The sequence below is a fragment of the Schistocerca nitens genome, chromosome 7, assembly GCF_023898315.1.
Source record: "Schistocerca nitens isolate TAMUIC-IGC-003100 chromosome 7, iqSchNite1.1, whole genome shotgun sequence".
Classification (NCBI taxonomy): Eukaryota; Metazoa; Arthropoda; class Insecta; order Orthoptera; family Acrididae; genus Schistocerca; species Schistocerca nitens.
Genome location: NC_064620.1, coordinates 29989586 through 30009808, shown reverse-complemented (window position 1 = coordinate 30009808; position 20223 = coordinate 29989586).

The window sequence follows — 20223 nt, the reverse complement described above, 5'->3', positions numbered from 1 at the left end:
CAACAACAGAGGGATGATGATGCTAAGAAAAATACATACGAAGCAGACAGGGAAAACAATAGACAATTAAAAAACACGGCGACAGTCTGGATTCCGTTCGCAAAAGACATAAAATTCACACCGAGCGACAGCATGGTTTCTGTTCGCAACACGAGAAAGACAAACAACACTGAATAGTCACTGGAACACTGCACTAAAAAGTTGGAAAATGTGACACCACAGTCGAGAGCAGGTGGGGGGAGACGGGACAGAAGATGGGAAAACAAAAGAGGGGGGAAAGGAGAGTAAAAGCGAAGGGGGGGGGGAACCGGGAAAGGAGCCGATGGAGGATGAGGACCCAGAAGAGAGGTGGAGGGCAGACGCGACAGGGAGTGGGAAAATGATGATGAAGGACACACAACACCCACTCCCCTGCCGGGAATCGAACCCGGGCCCCTTGCATGGTAGGTGGTAACGCTACCTCTGCGCTACAGAGGCGGACCGTCTTTGTCGCCTTTCAGGCACTTTTGAGTAAAATCAGCTCAGTACTTCCAATTTCAAAAGTAGCTAACGCTCACGATCGTTACAGCGCGTATTTAAAGCAAACATGATTTACATCCTCAGAGCGGCCCAACTGGTACAACTGTTACGCGATTGTCGCGAAATTGGAATAGACATCATCTTTCAGATGTAGAAACACGCCTAACAACTTTGGTTTATGTCGCACAACTACTTCTTGGTGATTAGAGTTTGTTTCATCAGTATATGAGACCTAGTGTAATCTTTAACAGGTGTTTTCTTGAAATGAAACATTTTCAAAAATGGTTCAAATGACTCTAAGCACTGTGGGACTTAACATTTGAGGTCATCAGACCCCTAAACTTAAGAACTACTTAAACCTAACTAACCTAAACACATCACTCACATACATACCCGAAGTAGGCTTAGAACATGCGACTGTAGCTGCACCGTGGTTCCGGGCTGAAACATTTTAATGAGGCCTGTTCATGCGTGCATTAACTGCCCAACTTTCAGTTTTCCTCCCATTTTACCACCTCCTCCTACGGCGAGATTTAGGTGGTAGGGGACGGAACAGTTGTTGTGAACTAAACCTCTACAAGGAAGTGATACGAGGACAGACGTACGCTAACAGCGGCTTCTCTTGCATCGCTCTCAGCTATCCAACGGCGCAGTATTAGCGTCACAGGGACCGAAGACACAAGGCAAATTATAATTTACTGTATCTACTGCTGCTAAAATTGTTTTTAGTTCAGTATCAACTATACAGACCAAGTAAGCAGAAACATTTTAGGAACAAACATTTCTCATCAACATATATCCGTAAGTGGACGACACACGTGCAGTACACCAATAATGCTGCTACATGATATTACTTGTAATTTGTTGGTTAAATAAAGCCTATTTGGCTAACCTAGCAGTCTAATGAGTACACAGAACGGTTTGAGAGTAAATCGGAGAAAGACGAAGGTAATGAGAAGTAGTAGAAATGAGAACAGCGAGAAACTTAACATCAGGATTGATGGTCACGAAGTCAATGAAGTTAAGGAATTCTGCTACCTAGGCAGTAAAATAACCAAGGACGGAGCAAGGAAGACATCAAAAGCAGATTCGCTATGGCAAAAAAAGCATTTCTGGCCAAGAGAAGTCTACTAATATCAAATACCGGCCTTAATTTGAGGAATAAATTTCTGAGGATGTACGTCTGGAGTACAGAATTGTATGGTAGTGAAGCATGGACTGTGGAAAACCGGAACAGAAGAGAATCGAAGCATTTCAGATGTGGTGCTATAGACGAATGTTGAAAATTAGGTGGACTGATAAGGTAAGGAATGAGGAGGTTCTACACAGAATCGGAGAGGAAAGGAATATGTGGAAAACACTGATAAGGAGAAGGGACAGAATGATAGGACATCTGCTAAGACATGAGGGAATGACTTCCATGGTACTAGATGGAGCTGTAGAGGGCAAAAACTGTAGAGGAAGACAGAGATTGGAATACGTCAAGCAAATAATTGAGGACGTAGGTTGCAAGTGCTACTCTGAGATGAAGAGGTTAGCACAGGAAAGGAATTCGTGGCGGGCAGCATCAAACCAGTCAGTAGAAAAAAAAAAAAAAAAAAAAAAAAAGCTGCCATTGGCCATTGATGAACAATATTATTCTTTCTGTTTCAGGTTGCGTGATTCAGCTAAGTCGAAGCACCATGATTCGTTAGTCATACATACATACTCCTCTGTCCACCATATGGTGCCTGGCGGAGGGTACCTTTTGCACTACTAGTTATTCCCTTCCTTGTTTCGCTCATAAGTATAGCAAAGGGAAAAACGACTTCGTGTCGCATAGACTGCAAGAGGCAGAGCACCTGGTAGTCCTGCTGCTAATAAGGCGACGACGCAGTTCGTTTGTTATATATTTTTACGAGCTTCTAACAGGAGTGACTTATTTACTGATACCTGTGTAGTTACTAGATAATTTTTGTAATTCCTGGCGTGTTCGACTGCTTACTAGGCACATTTTTTTTTAAATAACAACTTAGTTTAGAGTACCTCGGTTGTTATAGACCCTCGTATCGTATAGGCTTTTGTTTGTTTTGTTTAGTGTAGCTCAGTTTCGTTTCGACCCTTAATGAGAGCGCACTTCTAATTCCTGCTGCTAATAAGCCGAGTACACCTTTCGATTGTTACACATTTTTACGAGCTTCAAACAGGAGCGACTGCAGTAATGGATAAGGACTGTGATTGCTGTGTACAGATGCGAGCTGAGTCAGCGACCCTTCGCTCACAGCTCCATGTTGCGTTGGCTTTAGTCACGCAGCTTGAGGCTGCTGCCAAGGGGCATCACTGTGGTGGATCGAAAGCGGGGATGCGAGGGACGTCGAGCACGTTCCATATGTCACCCCGATCGGTCCACTGCTGTGGCCGCCCCGGGTGCTGTCTGCACTGAGGTTGACCCCTCACCCATGGTCGAGTGGGCGATCATTCCCAAGTCTGGTATGCAATGAAAAACTTTCCTAGGGGCCAATAGTAGGACCTTCCCAGTTCATTTGACGAACGGCTTCGGGCGTTATCTGTGGATGACGATGTGAGCCGGATGCAGTCGTCCAGAGCGTGGGTTTGCTGGTAGTTCGGAGCTCCAACGTTAGGCGTGTAATGGGGCCCCTTAGGAACATGTCTGCCAAGGAGGGGAAGGAAGCCAGTGTGCACTCCGTGTGCATACTGGAGGGGGAGTCATTTGGGATGTGGAAAGGGTGATTCCGGATGTCATGAAGAGTACAGGGTGCAGCCAACTGCAGGTGGTCGCTCATGTCGGTACCAGTGACATGTGTCGCTTTGGATCAGAGGAGATTCTCTCTGGTGTCGGGCAGCTAGCGGGAATGATAAAGACTGCTAGTCTTGCTTGCGAGATTAAGGCAGAGCTCACCATCTGCAACATCGTCGATAGAGCCGACTGTGGTCCTTTAGTACTGAATCAGAGGCTCAGGCGGTTCTGTGACCATGTAGGCTGTAGATTCCTTGACTTGCGCCATCAGGTGGTGGGTTCACGGGTACCACTTAATGAGCCAAGAGTGCACTACACACAGGAAGCGGCTACACGGGTTGCGGGGGCTGTGTGGAAGGGACTGGGTGGCTTTTTAGGTTAGAGGGTCTCAGGGGACCACAGAAAGGGCGTCCGTCTAAAAGGGTACAGGTAAAACACAGTAAGTTGTTTGTAGAAACAATCGGTATTGTAGTTGTAAACTGTCGTAGCTGTGTTGGGAAAGAAGCAGAGCTCAATCTCTAATATAAAGCATTCAAGCTCAAATAGTTATAGGTACAGAAAGCTGGCTAAAGCAGGAAGTAAGTTCAGGCGAAATTTTTTCAAACGATCTACCAGTCTTCAGAAAGGATAGATTAAATACAATTGGTGGTGGAGTATTTATTGCTGTCAAAAGTAGTTTGCGGTGTAGTGAAACTGAAGTAGATAGTTCCTGCGAAATACACTCCTGGAAATGGAAAAAAGAACACATTGACACCGGTGTGTGAGACCCACCATACTTGCTCCGGACACTACGAGAGGGCTGTACAAGCAATGATCACACGCACGGCACAGCGGACACACCAGGAACCGCGGTGTTGGCCGTCGAATGGCGCTAGCTGCGCAGCATTTGTGCACCGCCGCCGTCAGTGTCAGCCAGTTTGCCGTGGCATACGGAGCTCCATCGCAGTCTTTAACACTGGTAGCATGCCGCGACAGCGTGGACGTGAACCGTATGTGCAGTTGACGGACTTTGAGCGAGGGCGTATAGTGGGCATGCGGGAGGCCGGGTGGACGTACCGCCGAATTGCTCAACACGTGGGGCGTGAGGTCTCCACAGTACATCGATGTTGTCGCCAGTGGTCGGCGGAAGGTGCACGTGCCCGTCGACCTGGGACCGGACCGCAGCGACGCACGGATGCACGCCAAGACCGTAGGATCCTACGCAGTGCCGTAGGGGACCGCACCGCCACTTCCCAGCAAATTAGGGACACTGTTGCTCCTGGGATATCGGCGAGGACCATTCGCAACCGTCTCCATGAAGCTGGGCTACGGTCCCGCACAGCGTTAGGCCGTCTTCCGCTCACGCCCCAACATCGTGCAGCCCGCCTCCAGTGGTGTCGCGACAGGCGTGAATGGAGGGACGAATGGAGACGTGTCGTCTTCAGCGATGAGAGTCGCTTCTGCCTTGGTGCCAATGATGGTCGTATGCGTGTTTGGCGCCGTGCAGGTGAGCGCCACAATCAGGACTGCATACGACCGAGGCACACAGGGCCAACACCCGGCATCATGGTGTGGGGAGCGATCTCCTACACTGGCCGTACACCACTGGTGATCGTCGAGGGGACACTGAATAGTGCACGGTACATCCAAACCGTCATCGAACCCATCGTTCTACCATTCCTAGACCGGCAAGGGACCTTGCTGTTCCAACAGGACAATGCACGTCCGCATGTATCCCGTGCCACCCAACGTGCTCTAGAAGGTGTAAGTCAACTACCCTGGCCAGCAAGATCTCCGGATCTGTCCCCCATTGAGCATGTTTGGGACTGGATGAAGCGTCGTCTCACGCGGTCTGCACGTCCAGCACGAACGCTGGTCCAACTGAGGCGCCAGGTGGAAATGGCATGGCAAGCCGTTCCACAGGACTACATCCAGCATCTCTACGATCGTCTCCATGGGAGAATAGCAGCCTGCATTGCTGCGAAAGGTGGATATACACTGTACTAGTGCCGACATTGTGCATGCTCTGTTGCCTGTGTCTATGTGCCTGTGGTTCTGTCAGTGTGATCATGTGATGTATCTGACCCCAGGAATGTGTCAATAAAGTTTCCCCTTCCTGGGACAATGAATTCACGGTGTTCTTATTTCAATTTCCAGGAGTGTAGTATGGGTAGAGGTTATACTTGACAATCGGACTAAACTATTAATTGTATCGTTTTACCGACCCCCCGACACAGAAGATTTAGTTGCTGAACAGTTCAAAGAAAACTTGAGCTTCATTTCAAATAGTTACGCCACTCATATAGTTGCAGTCGGTGGTGACTTCAGTGTACCCTCTATATGATGGAAAAATTATACGTTTTTTAGCCGGCGACAGGCATAAAACGTCATCCGAAATTGTACTGAATACTTTCTCAGAAAATTATTTTGAACAGTTAGTTCATGAGCCCAGTCGCAGCGTGGAAAGGCACTTTATTGTGAATAGCAGAGTAGTCATGTAGATGTAGATTTAATTTCTCATATCTTTTCTTCAAGGTGCTTAAACGAAGTTTACATAGGCGGCAGTAGAATCGTTCCGCAGTCAGCCGCCAACGCTAGTTCTCTAAATTTTCTCAATAGTAATTCTGCAAAAAGAACGTCGCATTCCCTCCAGGGATTCCCATTTGATTTTACGAAACGTCTCCGTAATACGTGCGTGTTGACTGAACCTGGTAGTAACAAATCTAGCGTCACACATTTCAATTTCTTTGATATCTTCTGTCAATCCGACGTAGTGAGGATCCCTAACACTTGATCAGTACTCAAGAATGCACTACTGTTATGTACATTCCTTTACACAGGAGCTAACGTTTCCAAATTTCTCCAAATAAACCGAGGTCTACCTTTTACCTTCCCTACTACCGATCTTACGTACTCTTTCCATTTGATATACCTTTGCAACGTTACGCCTAGACATTTAATCTTCGTGACCGTTTCAGGCTGCACGCCATCAACACTGTGTTCGAACATTATAGGATAGTTTTTTCGCATCATTTGAATTAAATTTTTCTCGATTCTTTGTAAGTTACTCTATATCGCACAGTCCCACAAAGACGACACTTCCCGCACTCTACAGCATCATTAAATCGTGTCTCACTCTTTTATCCATCCGATGACTTACGCACAGAGAACGAAAGCGGTCCTAGCACACGTCCCTGGGGAACTCTGGCGATACCATTTCCTCTGATGAACATTCACCATTCATGGCAGGTTATTGGTTTCTACTACCAGAAGTCTTCGGGCCACTCACATTTATGAGAACTTATTTCGTGTGTTCGGGCCTGAGTTAACAATAGACAGCACCACCCAATTCAGAAAACCATTGTACCGATTTTTCGACGTCTGTGTGAGGAAGAGTCCTCTCAGAGAGGTACACAGCCAAGGTGGGCACGAGATACACGCACACCAATTCTCGAACGACAAATTCTACTGCATTTTGAGACTAACCTACTTAATAACAACTCCAGGCACGTTAGCGACACAGATTAAACCAAGAAACCGTGTCTAGTACTTCGCATGAGACCTGGTACTTCGCTGTAACTTGCAAGTGGTGCAGGGATTGTGGGTAGTCGATTTTGTTCCACGAGAAGGGTATTGCCGCAGGTTACAGCAACCGACCACTTGTAACGCCGGAAATGCATATCCTCCTATTTCCATCTATTGTACTATAATTTTTTTCCCTTGTTTTGTTACCTCAAGATATGACATTTCTGTGTCTTTGTATATTGTGATTGTTTTACTATTTGTATATATATGCATTTATGTCGATGTATAATTGGTTTGTTTTGTGAATATTATTTGTATTTATACGCTGGCTCTGGCCTAGGGAAAACTATACTATCGAACGAATACATCGATAGGTCGTGTGGAGAACGAAAGCGTTTACGATCTTTGGTAGTGTGAACTCTACCGCGTGGAGCGCGGGCAGAGCGAGGGGAGTCTGGCTGGAGTAGTGCGGTTGAGCAGGTGTGTTGTGTGACGCTCCCGGGAGTTGCCGCGCTTTCGGGGGTTGGTAGCATCTAATTGCGCTCGACTGGCTATAATAGTTTCTAGCACGGTGTCGCGGATGGGAAGCATTAGCTGGCACACATCAAGAGCCCGTTTCGCCTGGTGACCGTGTCGAGAAGAAGGCGCGCCAGCATCCAGCTTCTGCAACAGCGACGGCCGACAATGAGTGACTGTCGCCACCTCCTCGATCGACGACTTCAAACCTTCAATCAACCAACAAGGAAGACTAAAAGCACGTAAAGTTTCAGAACTGTATGGCAGACCTCAGCTTTTAAAATTGTTGCATCACAAAATTACAGCAACTTAGCATGAACCTTTGTTGCTCATTGTCCCAATTGCATTACCAAGCAGGGTCCCTTCCTTTTCCGAAATGAACACGAGTGTCGTTGAAATTCAAACGCCAGCATTAAAATAATATAATTCAGTTTCACTGCCTTAATTTCAAAGTTCAGTTAAAGTATTCATAGCTGGCTACAATATTTAGATTACACGAGCACAAATTAAGAGTGCGAGTTTTGTTAGCATATTTTAGCTTACCTGTGACTGCAGCTCAGCTTGGTACGTACTAAATTTTACTATTGTTAATTGTTCAGAATCATTTAATTCAAGTTCGAAGTTAAATATCTTATTTCTAAATTGCGTAGATTCAAGTAGCTTTTGAAATGATTGTTGAGGTAGCCCAAGACTAATTGTATTTTATTGAATTTCGATATGCTTCAGAAACAAAGTTCACTATTAAAATCAGTCACTAAACTAACTTTCAATTTTCCAGTTTTATTAATTCTTTTGCTACATTAAGTCAGAGTGTAGCGAAATTTATTACTTCAGACAAACATTCAGTTTTCACACAACACGTGTCAACCTTCAGTTGCCACGCTTTTAGTGCTAATTATATGTGCAATAACCTTTCTTTTTCAGTTACTATAGTAATTGTCCATAGGACTGGCGACCGTAATTTTCCCCAAATCTCAAATATCTAATTACCGCTAGTTAATTGTTAACATAACGGCCACACACTTACTTTCTTTATTAACTTTACCCCATTTCAAAATTAATTTCCACCAGTTTCATTTGCATTTTTCTTTCATAGAGATGTAACCCTTTCCTCCCTCTTTACCGACAAATTAACTTCGGTGACGATTGCTTTTCCCAAATTTCCATTAGGTACACGCGGTTTAATTTTTCACTGTCATTAAGGTCGATAAGTGAGGACGAGGAGGTTACACACTGTCATTATGGGATTTATGTCATCATCAGACTTTACTGATGAAGCGATCTTTGGTAGAGATGGCATTGTAACCCAATAATATCGACATCTTGGGGGAAAGTTTCGATCGTCACATCAGGGAATACTTAGTGTCAGTGTTTGTTAAGGGGTTATTGACGACCAGTTACTTTGACCATCGCTTTGCCACCACGCCTTAATGGATTTCTGCGGGACACTCTGCTTGTTTAGCTCGAGCATGTGCCTTTAGCAACACGACAGGTATTGTGGTTGACGCATGATGGAGCACCAGCCCACTTCTGTGTTATTGTTCGTCGATGGCTCAGCTATTTTCGCCTGGAAAGGGATAAGATGAAGAGGGCCATGTGCCTCATCGTCCCGATCACTGAACTTTAGCCCCCATTTTATTTTTGTGGCAGAGTCAGCAAAGTGTTGTGAATGATCAGTTACTGACTTGCAGACCCTTGAACAGACAGCGTTGCTAGTGATCTTTTTCGTCTACAGCACGAAGCATCTGAAAGAGAGAGACAGGCCATGATGCGACATGTGAACGCACGCATTGGGTGCCATATCGGTCATTGTGAAGGCCTTTTGTAACATGAGAGAAATCACGTCAAAGCAGTATCTATAGTGATGGAGCACTACGAAGTGCTTTTTTTGCATGAGTGTATGAGGCCATGAGAAAAAATAAAAACTTTGAGGTCCGCCGATGACATTGTACTTCTGTCAAAGACAGCAGAGGACTTGGAAAAGCAGTTGAACGGAATGGACAGTGTCTTGAGAGGAGGATATAAGATGAACATCAACAAAAGCAAAACGAGGATCATGGAATGTAGTCGAGTTAAGTCGGTTGATGCTGAGGGAATTAGATTAGGAAATGAGACACTTAAAGTAGTAAAGGAGTTTTGCTATTTGGGAAGCAAAATAACTGATGATGATCGAAGTAGAGAGGATATAAAATGTAGACTGGCAATGGCAAGGGAAGCGTTTCTGAAGAAGAGGAATTTGTTAACATCGAGTATAGATTTAAGTGTCAGGAAGTCGTTTCTGAAAGTATTTGTATGGAGTGTAGCCATATATGGAAGTGAAACATGGACGATAAATAGTTTGGACAAGAAGAGAATTGAAGCTTTCGAAATGTGGTGCTACAGAAGAATGCTGAAGTTTAGATGGGTAGAATACATAACTAATGAGGAGGCATTGAATGGAATTGGGGAGAAGAGGTGTTTGTGGCACAACTTGACAAGAAGAAGGGACCGGGTGCTAGGGCATGTTTTGAGGCATCAAGGGATCACAAATTAGCATTGGAGGGCAGCGTGGAGGGTAAAAATCGTAGAGAGAGACGAAGAGATGAATACACTAAGCAGAATCAGAAGGATGTAGGTTGCAGTAAGTACTTGCACAGGATAGAGTAGTATGGAGAGCTGCATCAAACCAGTCTCACGACTGAAGACCACAACAACATAGGTTATGACCGCGGCCTGCTGCTAGTTTGAATGTCGGCTGGTTGTGTTGCAGCCAGGTGATGCGTTAAACAAAGTATACAAGCGGAGTAGAGACGAATCATTATAGTGACGATATGGGTCGAAAGTAGGGAAATGCATTGCCATTAACATGTTTGACATAGGGCAGACTGTTATGGCCCAGCGCCTGGGAACGAGCATCTCCAAAGGGCGATGCTGGTCGTGAGCATCTACAGATAATAATTTACGAATGACGAAATGAAGTGATCGTCTGGCATTGATGGCCGGGAGACCACTCCGGGGAAGTTCGGCCGCCGAGTTGTAAGTCTACCTGTCGATGATGGTGAGATGATAATGTCGAGAATACAACATCCATTCCCCGACGGGAGGAAATCGCCGACCCACCCAGAAATCGAACACAGACCTGCTACAAGGCAGTCAGACGCGCTGACCACTCAACGAAGGAGGTGGACTTACGAATGGTAAAATGGTGAAATCAGGTGTACACGACACGATTTTGGACCCACACGACTCATCGTAGAACGTGAAGGTCTCCTCAGCAACATACGCTGTGATCTGTGACAGATCTGACGACAGGGTACAGTGCTGGTGCCGGCACAAGTCTTTCTGAATACACCGTTTCGGTCACAATGTTGAGCAAGGGTCTCTGCATCAGACAACCGCTACGTGTTACATTGTTAACGCAGTGGCATCGTCAGTTACGATTGTTGCGTGCAGGGTATAATCTAGCATGGCCTGTGACTCAAAGGCAACCCCCGACCAGACGAACCACATTCTTCTGACACCAGGTCGATGATGCTGTCCAAGAACGCCACCATCCAGACGAACGGCTGCGCATAATCTGCCAGGACAGTGTCCTTGGCCACCACGGAACATGTCCTCGACGCCAACATAAAAGCTGTGGAGCACGAGAACATCTGCATCCTGACATCTTCCTGTCGCGTCCAGCGAGCGGTGTAGACGCTCGGTGACATTGGAGACCGAAGAAGAGCCGGCCAGTAAGTTAACGTGGAGATGGCTAACTGGAAGTTATGTAACACTGACGGGAAATAATCGAGTAAAGACGAGACTTGAATAACTACATTGTTTAATTGCTTATCTGAGCAAGAATTGGACAATGATGTGAATGGAAGTACAGGGTGATTCAAAAAGAATACCACAACTTTAGGAATTTAAAACTCTGCAACGACAAAAGGCAGAGCTAAGCACTATCTGTCGGCGAATTAAGGGAGCTATAAAGTTTCATTTAGTTGTACATTTGTTCGCTTGAGGCGCTGTTGACTAGGCGTCAGCGTCAGTTGATGCTAAGATGGCGACCGCTAAACAGAAAGCTTTTTGTGTTATTGAGTACGGCAGAAGTGAATCGACGACAGTTGTTCAGCGTGCATTTCGAACGAAGTATGGTGTTAAACCTCCTGATAGGTGGTGTATTAAACGTTGGTATAAACAGTTTACAGAGAATGGGTGTTTGTGCAAATGGAAAAGTTCTGGACGGCCGAGAACGAGTGATGAAAATGTAGCACGCATCCGGCAAGCATTTGTTCGCAGCCCAGGAAAATCGACTCGCAGAGCTAGCAGAGAGCTGCAAATTCCACAATCAACTGTATGGAGAGTCCTACGAAAAAGGTTAGTTATGAAACCTTATCGTCTGAAATTGGTTCAAGCACCGTCTGCAGCTGATAAGATTAAAAGAATCGATTTCTGTGATTTTATTCTTGCTCAAATGGAAACAGATGAATCTTTCGATGACATGGTGTTTCGGCCACCTCTCCCAGCCACCATTGATGATTTGAAACGAGAAATAACAGCAGCTATCCAAACTGTTACGCCTGATGTGCTACAGAGAGTGTGGAACGAGTTCGAGTATCGCGTTGATATTGCTCGTGTGTCTGGAGGGGGCCATATTGAACATCTCTGAACTTGTTTTTGAGTGAAAAAAAACTTTTTAAATACTCTTTGTAATGATGTATAACAGAAGGTTATATTATGTTTCTTTCATTAAATATACATTTTTAAAGTAGTGGTATTCTTTTTGAATCACCCTGTATATTACAGCTGAATGCAAAATCCCATGGAGGGCAGTGTACGACTTAAGTATGAATGCATGCAGAGCAAGAGAAAATAAGTCCAAGCCCCATCCCAGACCTGCAAAGACGTCCCTCCTGGACCACTGTATGTATGGAACTCTCTCACGGGATATGCCCCCTCCAACTTTAAACTGTCCAGCAGGCCACACTGCCCTTTCCAGTTTGGCATTTATGGACACGCCCTGCAGGGCCTCGTGTGTGATCGTATATGGTCGCCACTGACGCACTGCCATGCCTCGCGGCTTTTCATACACTTCCGGAAATGGAAAAAAGAACACATTGACACCGGTGTGTCAGACCCACCATACTTGCTCCGGACACTGCGAGAGGGCTGTACAAGCAATGATCACACGCACGGCACAGCGGACACACCAGGAACCGCGGTGTTGACCGTCGAATGGCGCTAGCTGCGCAGCATTTGTGCACCGCCGCCGTCAGTGTCAGACAGTTTGCCGTGGCATACGGAGCTCCAGCGCAGTCTTTAACACTGGTAGCATGCCGCGACAGCGTGGACGTGAACCGTATGTGCAGTTGACGGACTTTGAGCGAGGGCGTATAGTGGGCATGCGGGAGGCCGGGTGGACGTACCGCCGAATTGCTCAACACGTGGGGCGTGAGGTCTCCACAGTACATCGATGTTGTCGCAGTGGTCGGCGGAAGGTGCACGTGCCCGTCGACCTGGGACCGGACCGCAGCGACGCACGGATGCACGCCAAGACCGTAGGATCCTACGCAGTGCCGTAGGGGACTGCACCGCCACTTCCCAGCAAATTAGGGACACTGTTGCTCCTGGGGTATCGGCGAAGACCATTCGCAACCGTCTCCATGAAGCTGGGCTACGGTCCCGCACACCGTTAGGCCGTCTTCCGCTCACGCCCCAACATCGTGCAGCCCGCCTCCAGTGGTGTCGCGACAGGCGTGAATGGAGGGACGAATGGAGACGTGTCGTCTTCAGCGATGAGAGTCGCTTCTGCCTTGGTGCCAATGATGGTCGTATGCGTGTTTGGCGCCGTGCAGGTGAGCGCCACAATCAGGACTGCATACGACCGAGGCACACAGGGCCAACACCCGGCATCATGGTGTGGGGAGCGATCTCCTACACTGGCCGTACACCACTGGTGATCGTCGAGGGGACACTGAATAGTGCACGGTACATCCAAACCGTCATCGAACCCATCGTTCTACCATTCCTAGACCGGCAAGGGAGCTTGTTGTTCCAACAGGACAATGCACGTCCGCATGTATCCCGTGCCACCCAACGTGCTCTAGAAGGTGTAAGTCAACTACCCTGGCCAGCAAGATCTCCGGATCTGTCCCCCATTGAGCATGTTTGGGACTGGATGAAGCGTCGTCTCACGCGGTCTGCACGTCCAGCACGAACGCTGGTCCAACTGAGGCGCCAGGTGGAAATGGCATGGCAAGCCGTTCCACAGGACTACATCCAGCATCTCTACGATCGTCTCCATGGGAGAATAGCAGCCTGCATTGCTGCGAAAGGTGGATATACACTGTACTAGTGCCGACATTGTGCATGCACTGTTGCCTGTGTCTATGTGCCTGTGGTTCTGTCAGTGTGATCATGTGATGTATCTGACCCCAGGAATGTGTCAATAAAGTTTCCCCTTCCTGGGACAATGAATTCACGGTGTTCTTATTTCAATTTCCAGGAGTGTATTAGCTCACGTGGTACCTCATGAGTCCACATAATATTTCCAGTCAACGCTCAAACCAATGCTCATCCTGTGCCGTGTCCTTTGTACTCTGAGTATCTTCTAAAAAACTTATTCGTTCTGGCTGCTCTTCTGTAGGCTTTCAGGGATTGCATTTTTTAAATATGCTACATTTCAGCAGGATAACGGTTCGTGTCAAAAGGTCAGAACCGTGCTAAAGTGTACTGAAGAGGATTATTAAGAATGCGTTGATGTCTTGAGCACAAAATTCGCCTGGTTTCAACATGATGGAACACATGTGGGATGCTATGTGGCGTCATCTCCACGCCCCAAACTCCCAGCCCATAATTCACGGGAACTGTGCGTAGACGTCTGGTGCCACGTACCTCTGGAAGACTGCCAACGACTTATCAAGTCTATGCCACGCAGAATGGCTGATGTATGGTGATCCAGAGATGGACAAAGATGAGCAGCTCGTCATAACGTTTTAGCTCACCAGTGTGTGTTGATATGTGCTTTCCCTGCTATGAATCAACCCATGAACGTTGTTGCCTGATGTAATTTTCACCTTGCAAACAGTAGTTGCAGGAAATTGAATTCAAGCGACGCTTCAGAAACGCTACTGAAGGGACCCACAGACCAACAGCTCCGGTGTTCAAATGGTTCAAATGGCTCTGAGCACTATGGGACTCAACTGCTGAGGTCATTAGTCCCCTAGAACTTAGAACTAGTTAAACCTAACTAACCTAAGGACATCACAAACATCCATGCCCGAGGCAGGATTCGAACCTGCGACCGTAGCGGTCTTGCGGTTCCAGACTGCAGCGCCTTTAACCGAGCTCCGGTGTAGAATAGGAAGGAGGGGGGGGGCTCCAACTTGTCTCAGCAGTTCGTTACTGCTAGTAATGTGGTGTCTTTACATGCTACCGTCTGGTTTCTGTAAGATGGCGTGCGCATTTCTTACTTAATAGGCTTCTTATGGAATTACCTGCACGTGCTGCTATCCAGAATTCTACTTCTGGCAGATTGGCAGATTCCGACTAGCTACCCAGAGTGCACAGTATCAAGTGTGTTCCACGCTGCACTTTCAAAGAATAAACACTGGTGTAGTACCTAAATATAATCAACGAAATTCTTACTTGGAGGAAAAGCTTGCTTGCTGCCGACATAGAAATATTATGATGTTGATTCGATCGATAAAAAATATAAGTTTACGGTCTCATTTTACAAGAGCGCCTTCTACACGTACTTTGAACTCGTATTCCACAGATACTGCATTTCAGACGTACTGCATAAGTGAGGGTGTTGTACCTTCGAACTTTCCAGACTTTAGTCTCTAAACAGACCTGTAATAGCACCATAATATATTTTCTTACTGCATTTTGAAATGATAGCATTCACTTTATTTGTGCTGCAGTCCTTTTCTGTTATGACAAAATTTACTCCGGAAAAGTAAGATTTTTTACAATAGTGAGAAACTGTTCCAAGTTAAAATCTGGTCACGTATCTAGGAATAAGTATTTCATTCAAATGTAAAAGTTTTGCAGTCGAGAAAAGCTTGCCGATACTTAATAGTCTACAATACTACACACCAATAATCTGTAAGCTAAATCAAATTAGGAAGAAGTACAGGGTGATTCAAAAAGAATACCACAACTTTAAAAATGTGTATTTAATGAAAGAAACATAATATAACCTTCTGTTATACATCATTACAAAGAGTATTTAAAAAGGTTTTTTTCACTCAAAAACAAGTTCAGAGATGTTCAATATGGCCCCCTCCAGACACACGAGCAATATCAACCCGATACTCCAACTCGTTCCACACTCTCTGTAGCATATCAGGCGTAACAGTTTGGATAGCTGCTGTTATTTCTCGTTTCAAATCATCAATGTTGGCTGGGAGAGGTGGCCGAAACACCATGTCCTTAACATACCCCCATAAGAAAAAATCGCAGGGGGTAAGATCAGGGCTTCTTGGAGGCCAGTGATGAAGTGCTCTGTCACGGGCTGCCTTACCCCCTGCGATTTTTTCTTATGGGGGTATGTTAAGGATATGGTGTTTCGGCCACCTCTCCCAGCCACCATTGATGATTTGGAACGAGAAATAACAGCAGCTATCCAAACTGTTACGCCTGATATGCTACAGAGAGCGTGGAACGAGTTGGAGTATCGGGTTGATATTGCTCGTGTGTCTGGCGGGGGCCTTATTGAACATCTCTGAACTTGTTTTTGAGTGAAAAAAACCTTTTTAAATACTCTTTGTAATGATGTATAACAGAAGGTTATATTATGTTTCTTTCATTAAATACACATTTTTAAAGTTGTGGTATTCTTTTTGAATCACCCTGTATTTTAAAAAGCTAGTTACAAGGTAAAAACGTTATGAAATGGATGGTTTTGATATCTACTCGAATGTCCAAATTCGAGATAGGGAAATTTGCTGAGAAATTATCGAAATTAACTTAATTTACGGGTATCATGTGTCCCTTAGTAAAAAGATCTTTCTTTTCAAAATGCAATGCGGTACACAACTGACGAAATATAGCTTAACTGTCCACATGCTGTAATCCCTGACACAGTACTCTTTAAAGCCTGTGCTATGGTAAGTGAGCGGGTTCACCTTATGTGAAAGGATTTTTGTATAGATATCGACCGCGTGTACCTGAATGGTGGCAAATCAGACTTACATCCACTCTGTAATAACAATGATCCGTCAAGTAAGTTCGAAATGCAATCACACGTCAGCACGGATCAAAAGCTAACCAGAAGATGCTACCAACGTAACAATAATATGGTCGCCAACCTAATTAGGCATTAACTGAATTCCTTCCCTGTGCAGGTTGGTATATATTCATGCAAAGCCAGAAGTTGTAACACTGCATAATATAGTACAATTTTAGAACCAGAAAATCTATTGGACTGATAGTTTCACGTTCTGTACTGATATGGAAAATCATGAATACATAAGACTACACTATAATGTTTACTACAAAACTGTCTATTAATCTGATTAAAATCGGGCATAGGTTACCCTAGAAATTATACGTTCATGCCACACACAAAATGTCAATTTTGATCAAGATAAAACACTGATAAATTTTGACTTTTATATTGACTTTAACTTTTGCTGCTCAAACCAATTTAGAACATTTCAGAATTGAAATGAATGAGGGGCGGGGGTGGGGTGGGAGGGGAACCCTGAAACTGTTATGATCGCTGTATTTGAAAAAAAAATATTACTGAATTTATTATTCAGTCAAGATTTCCAGTATATAAGTTACCACTCTTTTCATCTTATTTACTGCCCACTTAAATGCCTTTAAATTTGTCTCGAAATAATAAACTTCATTACTATATAAATACTAAAGTTATCTTTCGACTTCGTTAGACCTTCGCTATTCATTTACTGGTTCATTAACAAAACATTTATTTAACCACCATTCTAATATAACTAATTTTGCAAATAATTATTATTAACACAATTTTTAATTTTCATTTCGGGACACTCAGATTGCGCAACGTTTGGAAAGGACCCTGTCTAGGTTAGTTGTGAGGATAATTAAATGATGGAAAAGTTCTGGTAAAATTTAGGTTATTATTGCACCAAACAAACACAGTTCACTCTCTGATCCATACGAATACAGTATTAAAATTTTCAACCTGCTAGTATCGATGCGGTGGTTGGTGGGCGGCGAGATGGCGAGGCACAGAGCACACATACAACCACAGCTATGGCTCTTGACGTATCGCCACTTCAATTCTTCTTAGCGTCGTAATACTTTTCCATTTAGTGCCTATGGAATTTTGCCATGCTGTGTGGGCGTTGGAACGGCATAGCCAAGGCCCAGTGAACCTATGTCTTCCAGGAGAGCCTCCACGCTCCAGAAGGTGTTGTTCAAACCAGTGCCAAACTCCAACTACAACTGCTGAGCCCGTTGTGCCGTGCAGTGCCCGCGCGCGTTTTCCCGCGCTCGCCTGCCATCCACCTTTTACCGCTCCCTGACAGACCGGGTATTCAACCGAGGATTTGCGTTATACAGATCATAACACATTGACTACGTATGGACCAGACGCACAGTTACAATTTTAAACATCTTACAACAGTTTCAACATTTGTTACATTTCAATTCTATTACAATATTACTTGACCGTTGACATAAACATTAATATTCAGACCGGCCGGAGTGGCTGAGCGGTTCTAGGCGATACAGTCCGGAACCGCGCGACCGCTACGGTCGCAGGTTTGAATCCTGCCTCAGGCATGGATGTGTGTGATGTCCTTAGGTTACTTAGGTTTAAGTAGTTCTAATTTCTAGGGGACTGATGACCTCAGAAGTTAAGTCCCATAGTGCTCAGAGCCATTAATATTCACATTGAAAGTTATTTACAGTTTCCTTAACATAATACCACGAAACAAAAAGAAATGAAATCAGAACTCCAATTACACAAGTTTATCGTAAAATGAGATGAAAAGAATTACTTATATGTACAATAGTAGAGAGTCGTTGTTGTTACAACGCTATGTAACTAGTTTAAAAAATACACAGAATTTTACTCACTGTAAAACACTGTAGTTGAAGAATGAACAATATTTTCTAAATAGCTTTGATATATCATAAAGAGTGAGTCTGTGCTGATGTTATAAATTTGAGGGTATGGTAGAGAAGGGTAAAGGCAATAATCTTGAGATGAGGGATACTAGACCTGAAACAATCGAGTCGAAAGGTAGGCCTATAAGCGAAAATGTGCTCAAGTTCCGCCTTAACCTCGCGCAGCACTCGAATTAGGGGACCAGATTCGGAGCCCCGAACGTACTAGTGTACAGAATTTCCACTGAATGCTTCCCAATACACTCCGATAAGTTCCTTTGTTGATAGAATAGTAACCTGATGACAGGGACATCGAAAATCCTAAGTCTACGACACAGTAATAATGAACTCCATTTACTTGCACACGTGTTACAAGGTGCAACATTTACAGCTGTTACTGAAAATAGCATCCCACAGCAACGTCGCACGAACTTCTGTCGCACCCATTGTAATAGCCCCAGAGTCGTTTGAGCAGTGTCGCATCCAGCGAGAATTGTTTCCAGGAACTCATCTTCAGTCTCGACATCCCTCTTGTACATAAAACTTCTCGCATGGTCCCACAAGAAGAAATTAATTGGGGCGAGGCCAGACGCAGATGTTGGCCACGAAACAGGACCTCTTTTGCCGATCCTACTTTTCAGGGAATGTCTGATCCAAATATTTACGTGTCCTCAGTTCAACGTGAGGTGTGGCTTCATCATGCTGGAACCACATCCGTTAACAAATAACAATTGGGATCTATTCCTGGAACCTGGGAGGTCTGTCTCTGAAATTTGTGGTAAGGTCTTATGGGGTCAAACTGCTAAGGTCATCGCTCCCTAAGCTTACGCACTACTTAATCTAACTTAAATTAACTTATGCTGATGACGACACACACACTCATGCCCGAGGGAGGACTCGAACCTCCGACGGGGGAAGCCGTGCGGACCCTGTCAAGACGCCTCAGACTGCGCGGCTATCCCGCGTGGCTCTGTCTCTGATAAACACGATGTACAGTGGCACATTTAATCTGGAAGGAAGAAGAAACAAGCCTAGCACTTCTGTTTTCAAGTCTTTTAACGACAATTTTTTACGACTTGAAGAACTAATTGATTATGTTCGACGGAAAACCGCTATACAGTACAGTGTGTAAACTTTTAGATGACAGACCTCTCCCTAGTCCTGAATCGGTAGAAGTCGGTAATCGTCGGGAGGCTTCGGTAGGCGCGCAATTTCGACTGCTGCCAACATTGCGTAGCTGACTGTGTTGTACAAGGTATCCGTTGTCGTCTGCTTCGTTATTGTTTTGTGCTGTACTGTTCTGCGTGTTTTTATTGTGCAGTTGTGCTAAACATTATCAAAATGAGCGAAGAGGCAGTTGCTGGCCCATCTCAGGAGTTTTTTAGTAATACGCCCGTGGCTTTATATACTTTTTTTAACACGTTTATGAAACGTGTTACGAATAGTGTTAGTAGTGAAGAATTAATAGAACAAATCGTCATGCCTGACGCGGCACCTTTTCACGCATCTCGATGTTTACCACATCATGTCTCCTGAATTATATGTCGTAAAGAGACATAAATTTGCCGGCGCATTTACTGATATATGTGGATATTGTATGCGAAATATGTTGCGATTAGAGTTAATAGTAACGAAATAATACATTAAAACGTCATGCCTACTGCGGCAGATTTACGGTATGTACTGAGAAAATGTAGTAAGCGACAACCGTTTTTCCTTTCATTATTTTGTAGGGGGTGTCAGCGAGAAAAATTTTCGTAAAGGTTTTAAATTGTATGTAACGTTTGTTGCTAGTCGCTAAGTGCTCTCATTCTCAAATAGTGGATGCATAAATCTGGGTATTTTCCCGCGGTGACATCTCATTGTTTATGACGTCATATCTC